The sequence below is a fragment of the Pseudophryne corroboree genome, chromosome 5, assembly GCF_028390025.1.
Source record: "Pseudophryne corroboree isolate aPseCor3 chromosome 5, aPseCor3.hap2, whole genome shotgun sequence".
In the NCBI taxonomy this organism is placed as follows: Eukaryota; Metazoa; Chordata; class Amphibia; order Anura; family Myobatrachidae; genus Pseudophryne; species Pseudophryne corroboree.
In genome coordinates this window covers 756,492,895-756,507,812 of record NC_086448.1, presented here as the reverse complement: position 1 = coordinate 756,507,812, position 14,918 = coordinate 756,492,895, and the positions used below count along the sequence as shown (strand labels likewise).

The 14,918-nt window shown below is 44.5% G+C and overlaps 1 long non-coding RNA gene across 1 annotated transcript in view; it reads right to left on the bottom strand.

Annotated features, from left to right (window-relative positions):
- LOC134928446 (uncharacterized) overlaps positions 1-14,918 on the bottom strand; it is a 115,256-nt gene that overhangs the window by 85,045 nt on the left and 15,293 nt on the right. The window lies entirely within an intron of this gene.

Below are 14,918 nucleotides of genomic sequence, written 5' to 3'. Positions count from 1 at the left end.
TGCTCAGCTTTGCGGTGTTACCATTACGGCACAGATTGTTTACTTATGTTTCTACTATTCCAAGTTTAGGTTCAAAAGCTAAAACATCTTTAATTTCTGTGCAGTGAGGTATTCACGTTTTTCCTCAACAAATCAGAGAACAAAAAAACGAAAGACAGTTGTTTTATTTTTTTAAATTAGGGCAGACCAAATATGTGCGCACAGTTATTTTGAAGCAATTTTATTCTGTGAGGCCTGTTGGCACAAAGAACTAAAAGTAATTACGGACAGTGACACAGACACTAACGATACTGACGTCCGCACTAAAATCAAGGTGATTACTGATTCAAGATGACAACGCTTCTGACATAACGTAATGTTATAAAAAGGAAATTCCACACCACAGATGACCATACATAGCGCTGGAATCTGGCTCCCACTGTAAAATGTAGACTGTATTTTTAATTTTGAGAAACGATAACATGACACAGATGTGTTCGTACAGTGCCGTGTGGATTGCTATGCTTTATTTTACAACATTCCATCAGAATGTTTCAAATGAACAGGTGTTTTGTCAACAGCAAAATGATGTGCAAAATAGATATTATACAATAAAAATAATAAGAATGAGTAGGTGGGGATTAAAAAATGAAGCAGATATCCTTTTATATCTGAATAAAATGAACCTTTATTGATGTATTGCAATAATGAAAGATAATAAAAGCAAACGTCTCAAGCACCGGCCCTAGATGCAGCAGTCTTCAAACCAAAATATGTAGGCTGACCATATTATCCCTTTAACCTGGGACACGTATGAATTATACAGGTTCTGTGGCTGGCTGACTACAAGCCTACATCTCACTTGGTTTTAAGCAGCCACAGAACCTGTGTAATTCATGAGTGTCCCAGGTTAAAGGGATAATATGGTCAGCCTAAAATATGGGACAAAGGGGGTCATTCCAAGTTGATCGCATGATGCAACTTTTTGCAGCCCGTGAGATCAGATAGTTGCCGCCTATGGGGGAGTGTATTTTAGGTGTGCGAACGCCTGTGCACAGGAGCTGTACAAAAACATTTTGTGCAGTTTTTGAGTTGCTCTGAACTTACTCAGCCACTGCGATCACTTCAGCCTGTCAGGTCCCGGAATTGACGTCAGACACCCACCCTGCAAACACCTGGACACGCCTGTGTTTTCCTCTCCCCACCCAGAAAATGGTCAGTTGCCACCCCGGGAACGCCTTCCTGCTGTCAGTCACCTTGCGATCGCCGCTGCGCTCAAAATCTTCATTAGAACAATCCCTACCTGACGTTTCCTGTCGCCGGGCAGCAACGCGACGCACCTGCGCATTGAGGCCACAGCCCATGCACATTCTGGACCTGATCGCATGGCTGCGAAAAACTGCAGAGTGCGATCGAGTCAGAATGACCCCAAAAATTGTCTGCACTCATTTGCTGCTCATGATCTGCATGGGTTCCGGTTGATAGGCTGACAGTGAATAGGTCGATCGCATATGGATGGCATGCATTAGGTCAACAGGTACAAAATATCACCATGGGAAAAAGGTTGACACGTGAAAGGTCGACAGTGCTTAAGGTTGACATGTTTAAAAGGTCGACAGGTTCAAATGGTCAACATGACAATAGGCGACATACTTTTTTTGAGTTTAATTATTAATTTTTTGTCATTTTTTCTACATTTACCATCCACGTGGACTACGATAGTGAATAGTGACTTGCCCAAAGCATGGCAAGCTAAGCGAGCCTGCGAGGGTACACATCTCCAACAATTTGACATGTAGATGTTTAAACATATACAATAACCCCCCCCCCAAAAAAAAAAACAACTTGTGCCGACCTTTTTTTGTGTCAACCATTCCCATGTTGACATTATTACTGTGTTGACCTTTTGACCCTGTCGAAATGACTGTCTGTAGTGTATTGGGTGTGGTATAGATGATCTACACTATCTAGATAGACAGTGAATAGGTCGACACCATATAGTCGACATGCATTATGCCAACATGTACAAAAGTCAACAGGTACAAAAGGTGGACAGGGGCAAAAAGTCGACATGACAATCGTCGACACCAAAATGTTCAACACATTTTTTTTTGTGGGGGTTGGGGGGGGGGGGGTTGGCCACATGTGACCACTATCAGAATGTAGATCAGTACATAGACCTTTGTGGGCTCGCTTCACTTGCCCCCCTCTGGGCGCAGTGGTTTGCTTTGCTGACCACAGGTTACTATTCCCAATCATAGTCCACATGGATAGTAATTCAAGCAAATATTGGGAAAACATGTAAAAAAAAAAAATTGCTGATCATTTTTGAGTAATGAAGGAATCTCCCGGAACATACCACACCTCTGCAATAGGTGTAGTAAAATAATAGATGCGATATTGCACTCATATACACCAGTAGATCAAAATAATGCATGTAATGGTATAAAGGGGGAGAAAATAGTTGTCAGATCAGGTATTAATCTGACCACTCTGAGCAGTTCCTACATAAAGATGAAATAAGAATCCAGGTAGATAGATTTAAAATGTAGATCTGTCACAAAGATGCTCATTTGTATTAGAAATTAGCCAGAGAACAAACTATTATAGTAAAGGATTGGTTTTATCCCTCATAGTCACTGGTTGTATGTTCTATCCCTTGCAGTGACTGGTATAGGTTCCATCCTTCTTAGTCACTGGTATAGTTTCCTTCCCTCGTTGTCATTAGTAGTGATGAGCACCGGAAATTTTTCGGGTTTTGTGTTTTGGTTTTGGGTTCGGTTCCGCGGCCGTGTTTTGGGTTCGAACGCGTTTTGGCAAAACCTCACCGAATTTTTTTTGTCGGATTCGGGTGTGTTTTGGATTCGGGTGTTTTTTTCAAAAAACCCTAAAAAACAGCTTAAAGCATAGAATTTGGGGGTCATTTTGATCCCAAAGTATTATTAACCTCAATAACCATAATTTCCACTCATTTTCAGTCTATTCTGAACACCTCACACCTCACAATATTATTTTTAGTCCTAAAATTTGCACCGAGGTCGCTGGATGGCTAAGCTAAGCGACCCAAGTGGCCGACACAAACACCTGGCCCATCTAGGAGTGGCACTGCAGTGTCACGCAGGATGGCCCTTCCAAAAAACACTCCCCAAACAGCACATGACGCAAAGAAAAAAAGAGGCGCAATGAGGTAGCTGTGTGAGTAAGCTAAGCGACCCTAGTGGCCGACACAAACACCTGGCCCATCTAGGAGTGGCACTGCAGTGTCACGCAGGATGGCCCTTCCAAAAAACACTCCCCAAACAGCACATGACGCAAAGAAAAAAAGAGGCGCAATGAGGTAGCTGTGTGAGTAAGCTAAGCGACCCTAGTGGCCGACACAAACACCTGGCCCATCTAGGAGTGGCACTGCAGTGTCACGCAGGATGGCCCTTCCAAAAAACACTCCCCAAACAGCACATGACGCAAAGAAAAAAAGAGGCGCAATGAGGTAGCTGTGTGAGTAAGCTAAGCGACCCTAGTGGCCGACACAAACACCTGGCCCATCTAGGAGTGGCACTGCAGTGTCACGCAGGATGGCCTTTCCAAAAAACACTCCCCAAACAGCACAAGACGCAAAGAAAAAAAGAGGCGCAATGAGGTAGCTGTGTGAGTAAGCTAAGCGACCCCAGTGGCCGACACAAACACCTGGCCCATCTAGGAGTGGCACTGCAGTGTCACGCAGGATGGCCCTTCCAAAAAACACTCCCCAAACAGCAGCACATGACGCAAAGAAGAAAAAAAAGAGGCGCAATGAGGTAGCTGTGTGACTAAGATAAGCGACCCTAGTGGCCGACACAAACACCTGGCCCATCTAGGAGTGGCACTGCAGTGTCACGCAGGATGGCCCTTCCAAAAAACACCCCCCAAACAGCACATGACGCAAAGAAAAAAAGAGGCGCAATGAGGTAGCTGTGTGAGTAAGCTAAGCGACCCTAGTGGCCGACACAAACACCTGGCCCATCTAGGAGTGGCACTGCAGTGTCACGCAGGATGGCCCTTCCAAAAAACACTCCCCAAACAGCACATGACGCAAAGAAAAAAAGAGGCGCAATGAGGTAGCTGTGTGAGTAAGCTAAGCGACCCTAGTGGCCGACACAAACACCTGGCCCATCTAGGAGTGGCACTGCAGTGTCACGCAGGATGGCCCTTCCAAAAAACACCCCCCAAACAGCACATGACGCAAAGAAAAAAAGAGGCGCAATGAGGTAGCTGTGTGAGTAAGCTAAGCGACCCTAGTGGCCGACACAAACACCTGGCCCATCTAGGAGTGGCACTGCAGTGTCACGCAGGATGGCCCTTCCAAAAAACACTCCCCAAACAGCAGCACATGACGCAAAGAAAAAAAGAGGCGCAATGAGGTAGCTGTGTGAGTAAGCTAAGCGACCCTAGTGGCCGACACAAACACCTGGCCCATCTAGGAGTGGCACTGCAGTGTCACGCAGGATGGCCCTTCCAAAAAACACTCCCCAAACAGCACATGACGCAAAGAAAAATGAAAGAAAAAAGAGGTGCAAGATGGAATTGTCCTTGGGCCCTCCCACCCACCCTTATGTTGTATAAACAGGACATGCACACTTTAACCAACCCATCATTTCAGTGACAGGGTCTGCCACACGACTGTGACTGAAATGACGGGTTGGTTTGGACCCCCACCAAAAAAGAAGCAATTAATCTCTCCTTGCACAAACTGGCTCTACAGAGGCAAGATGTCCACCTCATCATCATCCTCCGATATATCACCGTGTACATCCCCCTCCTCACAGATTATCAATTCGTCCCCACTGGAATCCACCATCTCAGCTCCCTGTGTACTTTGTGGAGGCAATTGCTGCTGGTCAATGTCTCCGCGGAGGAATTGATTATAATTCATTTTAATGAACATCATCTTCTCCACATTTTCTGGATGTAACCTCGTACGTCGATTGCTGACAAGGTGAGCGGCGGCACTAAACACTCTTTCGGAGTACACACTTGTGGGAGGGCAACTTAGGTAGAATAAAGCCAGTTTGTGCAAGGGCCTCCAAATTGCCTCTTTTTCCTGCCAGTATAAGTACGGACTGTCTGACGTGCCTACTTGGATGCGGTCACTCATATAATCCTCCACCATTCTTTCAATGGGGAGAGAATCATATGCAGTGACAGTAGACGACATGTCCGTAATCATTGTCAGGTCCTTCAGTCCGGACCAGATGTCAGCATCAGCAGTCGCTCCAGACTGCCCTGCATCACCGCCAGCGGGTGGGCTCGGAATTCTGAGCCTTTTCCTCGCACCCCCAGTTGCGGGAGAATGTGAAGGAGGAGATGTTGACAGGTCGCGTTCCGCTTGACTTGACAATTTTGTCACCAGCAGTTCTTTGAACCCCAGCAGACTTGTGTCTGCCGGAAAGAGAGATCCAAGGTAGGTTTTAAATCTAGGATCGAGCACGGTGGCCAAAATGTAGTGCTCTGATTTCAACAGATTGACCACCCGTGAATCCTTGTTAAGCGAATTAAGGGCTCCATCCACAAGTCCCACATGCCTAGCGGAATCGCTCTGTGTTAGCTCCTCCTTCAATGTCTCCAGCTTCTTCTGCAAAAGCCTGATGAGGGGAATGACCTGACTCAGGCTGGCAGTGTCTGAACTGACTTCACGTGTGGCAAGTTCAAAAGGTTGCAGAACCTTGCACAACGTTGAAATCATTCTCCACTGCGCTTGAGACAGGTGCATTCCACCTCCTATATCGTGGTCAGTTGTATAGGCTTGAATGGCCTTTTGCTGCTCCTCCAACCTCTGAAGCATATAGAGGGTTGAATTCCACCTCGTTACCACTTCTTGCTTCAGATGATGGCAGGGCAGGTTCAGGCGTTTTTGGTGGTGCTCCAGTCTTCTGTACGTGGTGCCTGTATGCCGAAAGTGTCCCGCAATTCTTCTGGCCACCGACAGCATCTCTTGCACGCCCCTCTCGTTTTTTAAATAATTCTGCACCACCAAATTCAAGGTATGTGCAAAACATGGGACGTGCTGGAATTTGCCCATATTTAATGCACACACAATATTGCTGGCGTTGTCCGATGCCACAAATCCACAGGAGAGTCCAATTGGGGTAAGCCATTCTGCGATGATCTTCCTCAGTTGCCGTAAGAGGTTTTTAGCTGTGTGCGTATTCTGGAAAGCGGTGATACAAAGCGTAGCCTGCCTAGGAAAGAGTTGGCGTTTGCGAGATGCTGCTACTGGTGCCGCCGCTGCTGTTCTTGCGGCGGGAGTCCATACATCTACCCAGTGGGCTGTCACAGTCATATAGTCCTGAGCCTGCCCTGCTCCACTTGTCCACATGTCTGTGGTTAAGTGGACATTGGGTACAACTGCATTTTTTAGGACACTGGTGAGTCTTTTTCTGAGGTCTGTGTACATTTTCGGTATCGCCTGCCTAGAGAAATGGAACCTAGATGGTATTTGGTACCGGGGACACAGTATCTCCAACAAGTCTCTAGTTGCCTCTGCAGTAATGATGGATACCGGAACCACGTTTCTCACCGCCCAGGATGCCAAGGCCTCAGTTATCCGCTTTGCAGCAGGATGACTGCTGTGATATTTCATCTTCCTCGCAAAGGACTGTTGGACAGTCAATTGCTTGGTGGAAGTAGTAAAAGTGGTCTTACGAGTACGACTTCCCCTCTGGGATGACCATCGACTCCCAGCAGCAACAACAGCAGCGCCAGCAGCAGTAGGCGTTACACGCAAGGATGCATCGGAGGAATCCCAGGCAGGAGAGGACTCGTCAGAATTGCCAGTGACATGACCTGCAGGACTATTGGCATTCCTGGGGAAGGAGGAAATTGACACTGAGGGAGTTGGTGGGGTGGTTTGCGTGAGCTTGGTTACAAGAGGAAGGGTTTTACTGGTCAGTGGACTGCTTCCGCTGTCGCCCAAAGTTTTTGAACTTGTCACTGACTTATGATGAATGCGCTGCAGGTGACGTATAAGGGAGGATGTTCCGAGGTGGTTAACGTCCTTACCCCTACTTATTACAGCTTGACAAAGGCAACACACGGCTTGACAAATGTTGTCCGCATTTCTGTTGAAATACTTCCACACCGAAGAGCTGATTTTTTTGGTATTTTCACCAGGCATGTCAATGGCCCTATTCCTCCCACGGACAACAGGTGTCTCCCCGGGTGCCTGACTTAAACAAACCACCTCACCATCAGAATCCTCCTGGTCAATTTCCTCCCCAGCGCCAGCAACACCCATATCCTCCTCATCCTGGTGTACTTCAACACTGACATCTTCAATCTGACTATCAGGAACTGGACTGCGGGTGCTCCTTCCAGCACTTGCAGGGGGCATGCAAATGGTGGAAGGCGCATGCTCTTCACGTCCAGTGTTGGGAAGGTCAGGCATCGCAAACGACACAATTGGACTCTCCTTGTGGATTTGTGATTTCGAAGAACGCACAGTTCTTTGCTGTGCTTTTGCCAGCTTGAGTCTTTTAATTTTTCTAGCGAGAGGCTGAGTGCTTCCATCCTCATGTGAAGCTGAACCACTAGCCATGAACATAGGCCAGGGCCTCAGCCGTTCCTTGCCACTCCGTGTGGTAAATGGCATATTGGCAAGTTTACGCTTCTCCTCTGACAATTTTATTTTAGATTTTTGAGTCCTTTTTTTACTGATATTTGGTGTTTTGGGTTTTACATGCTCTGTACTATGACATTGGGCATCGGCCTTGGCAGACGACGTTGCTGGCATTTCATCGTCTCGGCCATGACTAGTGGCAGCAGCTTCAGCACGAGGTGGAAGTCGATCTTGATCTTTCCCTATTTTTGGAACCTCAACATTTTTGTTCTCCATATTTTAATAGGCACAACTAAAAGGCACCTCAGGTAAACAATGGAGATGGATGGATACTAGTATACTTATGGATGGACGAGCGACTGCCGACACAGAGGTAGCTACAGCCGTGGACTACCGTACTGCGTCTGCTGCTAATATAGACTGGATGATAATGATATAAAAAATATATATATATCACTACTGCAGCCGGACAGGTATATATTATATAATGACAGACCTGCTGGACACTGTCAGCAGCACTACAGACTCCTAAAGTAAGCTACTAGTAGTATCAAGAAGATAGAAAAAAAAAAACACCACAGGTAGATGGTATACAATTATGGATGGACGAGCGACTGCCGACACAGAGGTAGCTACAGCCGTGGACTACCGTACTGCGTCTGCTGCTAATATAGAATGGATGATAATGATATAAAAAATATATATATATATCACTACTGCAGCCGGACAGGTATATATTATATAATGACGGACCTGCTGGACACTGTCAGCAGCACTGCAGACTCCTAAAGTAAGCTACTAGTAGTATCAAGAAGATAGAAAAAAAAAAAACACCACAGGTAGGTGGTATACAATTATGGATGGACGAGCGACTGCCGACACAGAGGTAGCTACAGCCGTGGACTACCGTACTGCGTCTGCTGCTAATATAGACTGGATGATAATGATATAAAGAATATATATATATATCACTACTGCAGCCGGACAGGTATATATTATATAATGACGGACCTGCTGGACACTGTCAGCAGCACTGCAGACTCCTAAAGTAAGCTACTAGTAGTATCAAGAAGATAGAAAAAAAAACACCACAGGTAGGTGGTATACAATTATGGATGGACGAGCGACTGCCGACACAGAGGTAGCTACAGCCGTGGACTACCGTACTGCGTCTGCTGCTAATATAGACTGGATGATAATGATATAAAAAATATATATATATCACTACTGCAGCCGGACAGGTATATATTATATAATTAATGACGGACCTGCTGGACACTGTCAGCAGAATGCGTTTATAGAATAAAAACACCACACGACGAGTGTTTAACTTTTTCAGGCAGACAATCACAATATACTGGTGGTCAGACAGTGGTCACTGGTCAGTCACACTGGCAGTGGCACTCTGGCAGCAAAAGTGTGCACTGTTAAATAATATGTACTCCTGCTACTGCTCCCCAGTCTCCCCCACAATTAAGCTGTGTGAGCACTGAGCACTCAGCACAGTCAGATATACATAGATGATGCAGCACACTGAGGCTGAGCACAGATATGGTATACTGTTACTGTGTCACTGTGTATCGTTTTTTTTTCAGGCAGAGAACGGATTATATTAAATAATAATATAATAAAACTGCACTGGTGGTCACTGGTCAGTCACTAGTAAACTCTGCACTCTCTGAGTACTCCTAAGCTCCAGTAAATCAAGTGTCTCACTCTCACTCTCTCTCTTCTAATCTAAATGGAGAGGACGCCAGCCACGTCCTCTCCCTATGAATCTCAATGCACGTGTGAAAATGGCGGCGACGCGCGGCTCCTTATATAGAATCCGAGTCTCGCGATAGAATCCGAGCCTCGCGAGAATCCGACAGCGGGATGATGACGTTCGGGCGCGCTCGGGTTAGCCGAGCAAGGCGGGAAGATCCGAGTCTGCCTCGGATCCGTGTAAAAAGGCTGAAGTTCGGGGGGGTTCGGATTCCGAGGAACCGAACCCGCTCATCACTAGTCATTAGTATAGATTCCATCCTTTGTAGTAACAGATATATGTTCCATCCCTTGTAGTCACATGTATAGGTTCCACCCCTCTTAGTCATTGGTATATGTTCTATCTCTGGTAGTAACTAGTATATGTTCCATCCCTCTTAATCTCTCATAGTGATTGGAATAGTTTCCATCCCTCACAGTGACTGGTATAGGTTCCATCCCTCACAGTAGCTGGTATAGGTTCCATCCCAATTAGTAACCGGTATAGGTTCCATCCCTTGTAGTCACTGATATAGGTTCCACCCCTCTTAGTCAATGGTATATGTTCTATCCCTAGTAGTCACTGGTATATGCTCCATCCCTCATAATCCCTCATAGTGACTGGTATAGGTTCCATGCCTCACAGTCACTGGTGCAGGTTCCATCCTTTGTAGTAACTGGTATAGGTTCCATCCGTTGCAGTCACTGGTATATTTCCATCCCTTGTAGTCACCAGTATAAATTCTGTTCCATCCCTTTAGTCATTGGTATAGGGTCTATCCCTTACAATTATTGGTATATGTTCCAACCCTTGTAGTCATTGGCACAGTTTACAGTATGTTCCATCCCTTGTAGTTATTGGTATACAGTCACTGGTATAGGTTCCATCGCTTGTAGTCACTGGTATATGTTCCATCCCCTGTAGTTATCGGTATACTGTAGGTTCCATTCCTTGTAGACATAGGTATATGTGCCATTATAGTCATTGATATAGGTTCTATACTTCATAGTCATTGGTAAAGGTTCTATTGCTCATAGCCATTGGTATATGTTCCATCCCTTATAGTCATTGGTATATGTTCTATCCCTTGTAATCATTGGTAAATGTTCTACCCTTGTAGTGTTAAAAACACCCTTGTCCCCACCATGACCATTCAAAACATGTGGAGATAAGCTGTCTCATCTGACAGTCCTTTTCTTCTATATTGCAACTACTTGTTTTGAGACTACGAGTAGTTCTATCCACATACTGAAATTATCCATGATTAACTTGTGGCCTAGTGAGAAAGTGCAAACTTCAGAACATCTATGGTTGATGTCAGCATTTGATGCAGTTTTTTCTTCCACGTCTGTAACAGCCTTTTACTTTTGTAGACATCCAGTTGCTACAACTTGGAGCTACAGTACATTGCTATCTGTGTTAATGGGTGCCATATTTGCTTTGAAAAACTTGGAGCTGGCTCTTTCTCAAGGTTGCATGCTTTTATATATACAATCTGTGGCCCATCAGCTAAGCAAAGTATCAGAACTCTAGCCATTCTGAGAATGGAAAAGTTCTAGATAATTTGGTAATTTGTTTCGAATAGGAATTAAACTTAGAGATGATCTGTCTTGTCTAGTGACCTTCTGGTTATTAGTATTGGGAATCCATATCAAACATGGAAATATTCAACATAGCTTTGATGATTTGTTTGATTTTGTATTTATAGACAGCATGTATTACTGAATCCTTGTTCACTTGCTTTATATTACAGGTTGAGTATCCCATATCCAAAATGCTTGGGACCAGAAGCATTTTGGATATCGGATTTTTCTGTATTTTGGAATAATTGCATACCATAATGATATATCATGGCAATAGGACCCAAGTTTAAGCACAGAATGCATTTATGTTTCATATACACCTTATACACACAGCCTGAAGGTAATTTTAGCTAATATTTTTAATAACTTTGTGTATTCTGACTCAATAACTAGGCTGTAAGTGTAGTGTTCTTCAGACAGTTACTCTGGGTATATGTCTACATTAACCAGTACTCACACTGAGAGACTTTGTCAGATAGTGTCAACTCAACTTCCGAGACATGTGAGAAGAATCCAGATGAGGGTTTATTTCAAGCTGATATTCTTGTAGTTATGCACAAAACAGCAGTAGGTGAAAAGATGATGATTTACCAGAGCTGGTCAGAATCTAAAATGGCAGACACACACAGAGCTGAGGACAGGATGAGGGCAGGACTAATGACATCAGAACCTGGCTACAGGAAATCAGGAGGGACAAATGTTAACAAAATGCAAAGCTCTGCAATAAAAACATGACAACACATGAAACACATATATCGTGGGACATGACACTCCCCGTCTGAAATCTTTAGATTTCACGATAAATCAAACATTATAGTAATGCCCTTAGATGAAGTCCAGAACTAATCTTGTGACCTGTAAGACAAAAGAGAAAACCTGTAACAATAAACAACGATAACAAGAAATAAGTTCAGTCGAAGTCTTGTGGCTGAAGGTCTTGAAGCTTGTAATCCATAACAGTAGGAAAATGTTAGATCAAGTTCCAAGTGATAAACCCATCTTCGGATTGGGGAAGCCGCAACTTGCAAACACTTCCACCAACCCACAGTATGATCCAAATAATAAGGTGTCGATGGTATATCATAACTGGAAGTTTGAGGTAGAATACTTCCGATCATGAGGTGAATCTAGTAGTCATGTCCTTCTTTATGTGATATCTTCCTTTGGAAGAAGTACTAGTTCAGTGATTGGTAGGAAGAAAACTTTGGCAGAGCCTCCTTTGGTCACTTTAACCTCTACCTTACGAGTCTTTCCATCGTCGCTGGAAACAACCTTGGTGATAAGTCCCATTGGCCATTCATTGCGATGGGCCTCTTTATCCTTTAAAAGAACAAGGTCACCGATCTGGAGGTTGGGTTTTGACATCTGCCATTTGTGACGACTTTGAAGCATATGTAAATACTCTGTCTTCCAGCGATGCCAAAACACATTGGACAGGTGTTGAACCTGTTTCCACTGACGTCTGTAAATGTCCTTTGAAAAGCAGTGAGCAGTGTGGATTAGGCGAGCAGCAGCTCGCACTAAGGATGACCAACTTGAGAAGCGCTCAAAACGATGTGACTTCAGCTTCAGTTTTGTAGTCACGGTAGTGTAGAGCGTGGAGCTTGTAGGCCTAATTTCTTTGTCGGACTCAGGATCGACCAGCCCATAGTTGGTATTGGTAGGAGGTAAGCAGGGATCATCATATAAGAATCTTGGAGGTGACAACCACATGTCACAAAGGTTGGGTGCTGGTGAAGGTCTTGTTCCACGATCAGCTGGATTAAGGCTAGTGGTGATGTGATGCCAGTGCTCAGGAGTGGAGAAACTTCTGATGTGCTCCACTCTGTTGCTGACGTATACATAGAATTGTTTTGTTTGGTTTGGTTGTGTATATAACCAAGCACGACTTTGCTATCTGTGTAGAATGCAAATGAATCAATTGGAACGTCCAGTTCATCCTTTATAACTTCAGCAATTTCTACTGCGAGCACAGCTGCACAAAGCTCGAGTCTTGGTACAGAGTGTGCAGGTTTTGGGGTTAATTTGGCTTTACCCAGGACAAATCCACAGTGTAGTTTGTTGTTGGTTTCAAGGATCCTCAGGTAGGCTACTGTGGCTATGGCCTCCATCGATGCATCTGAGAAAATGTGGATTTCTCTCCTGGTGGCAGCTGAAAGGGAGCTGGGAGTGTAACAACGTGGTATTTGGAGTTGTTCTAATATCTTCAACGACTTCTTCCACGTCTCCCACCTTTGTTGTTGCTCAATAGGTAATGGAGTGTCCCAGTCTAAGTTCACCTTGGTTAACTGTCTCAGCAAGATCTTGCCATGAATGGTGACTGGAGCTACAAATCCAAGAGGATCATAGATACTGTTTATGACAGATAAAACTCCTCGTTTGGTGAAAGGTTTGTCATAGCCTGATACTTGGAATGTAAATATGTCTTGTTTAATGTCCCAGAGCAAGCCTAGGCTGCGTTGTATGGGAGGAACATCAGAACCAAGATTAAGATCTTTCAAGTTGGTGGCATGATCATCAGAAGGAAATGCTTCCATTACTTTCTGGCTGTTGGAGACAATCTTGTGGAGCCTGAGGTTTGCTACAGAAAGCATTTCTTGTGTTCTGGTGAGATCGATTGCCTCTTCACTTGTGGGTAGGGATTTAAGTCCGTCATCAACATAGAAGTTCTTTTCAACAAAATGACGAGCGTCAGATCCATAGTCCTTCTCACCTTTCTGGGCTGTTCTCCTGAGTCCATAGATTGCTACAGCAGGAGAAGTGCTGTTGCCAAATACATGTACCTTCATCCGGTAATCTATGACTTCATTATTGAAGTTGTTGTCTTTGTGCCACAGGAACCTCAGGTAGTTCCGATTGTCTTCCCTGACTATGAAGCAATGTAACATTTGCTGGATGTCAGCTACTACTGCCACAGGCTCTTCTATAAAGCAAATTAGCACTCCTATGAGGCTGTTGTTTAGGTTTGGCCGAGTAAGGAGCAAATTGTTGAGGGAGACATCATCATAAAACCACTCTAATTTGATTGGGTTTCCGTGGGTGATACACGCCAAAGGATGGAAGGTACTTCCATCCTTTACTGGTGGTGCAGGTTCTGCGTGATCTCTGTCAAATATGTTTTGCATGAAATCCACAAAATGTTTTTCCATCTCTGGTTTCCTCTTTAGAGTTGGTTTTAAAGAGGAAAATCTAGCAACTGCTTGCTGTAGATTGTTTGATAGTTTAACTCTTGGAAAGCGGAAGGGTAAAGGTGCTACCCAGCTGTTGGAATCGTCTTGAGTGAAATCTTTGTCCATAATCTTGAGAAATTCTTTATCTTCTCTCGCAGATGCTAACTTGTTGTCCTCACTTGTTGAATTGAACACTGTCGATCCGAGACTGTCGTCCCAAGACAGGACCATGTTCATGTTATCTTGATTGCTATGCTGCGAATTACTGCTGCCCAGCTTCTCTTTCACCCAGTAATGATGTGGGCATGGCTGAAAACAGGTGCTGCGACCATTATGCAAGATGTTTGTCTTGAATGAGGAAATTTTGGTAGGCGTCTTCATCTTGTCTATACAGACATTGCCTATGATAACCCAGCCTAGATCAAGACGTTGGGCAAATGGAGCATCATTTGGTCCATTGATGTGTTGACGTACTTTATGTACCCTGAGAATGTCTCTACCAAGCAGAAGTAAGATCTTTACATTTTTGTCAAGGGTTGGTATTTCATTGGATATAGGCCTTAGGTGAGTGTGGTAAAGAGCGGCTTCTGGCATAGGAATCTCCTCTGTGTAGGGATGGTATCTCATCACATTCAACAAGTGTGGGTAAGGGTATCTCAAGATTATCCTTGAGAGAAGCTACAACCAGTCCACTGGCTCTTCTCCAGATTCCTCTGTAATTCCACTACAGGTACCCAAGGTGTAAGGGTAAGCATCTCCCTTTAAGTTTAACAGATCAAAGAGTTCTGATCTTGCGAGTGATTGGTTGCTCTGGTCGTCCAAGATGGTGTACACCCTTAGAGTCTTTTCTA